This window comes from Pteropus vampyrus, unplaced genomic scaffold, assembly GCF_000151845.1.
Source record: "Pteropus vampyrus isolate Shadow unplaced genomic scaffold, Pvam_2.0 Scaffold10473, whole genome shotgun sequence".
Taxonomy (NCBI): domain Eukaryota; kingdom Metazoa; phylum Chordata; class Mammalia; order Chiroptera; family Pteropodidae; genus Pteropus; species Pteropus vampyrus.
In genome coordinates, this window is record NW_011899254.1 from 4,572 (window position 1) to 4,933 (window position 362).

The following is a 362-nucleotide window of genomic DNA, read 5'->3' on the forward strand; positions in this document are numbered from 1 at the left end:
GCCAAGTCGCACTGCAGGGCGTTTTCCCTGCTGGGCCTCCTTAACCCCACAACAACCCCGGGAGGAGGGTGCCAGCCTCAGTTCCAGATGGCGGAGTGGCTTCCCAGGTTGCACAGAGGATAAGCAGCAGAGCTGTGACGCTGATCCAGGCCTGTCTGATAGCAGGCTCCTGCACCACAATACTACAGTTTCCTGGCAGGGAGTGGGGAGTGCTCAAGCACCCCAACCCCAGGCCTCCCACTCCCATCTGCCTTGGGGCCCTGTCATAAAACTGTGCATAGGGAGGGTCCTCACATGTGGGCAGATCCAGGGGTGCTCTGAGCACACACAGCCCTGGTGGGTGATGTCCTTGGACCACGCCC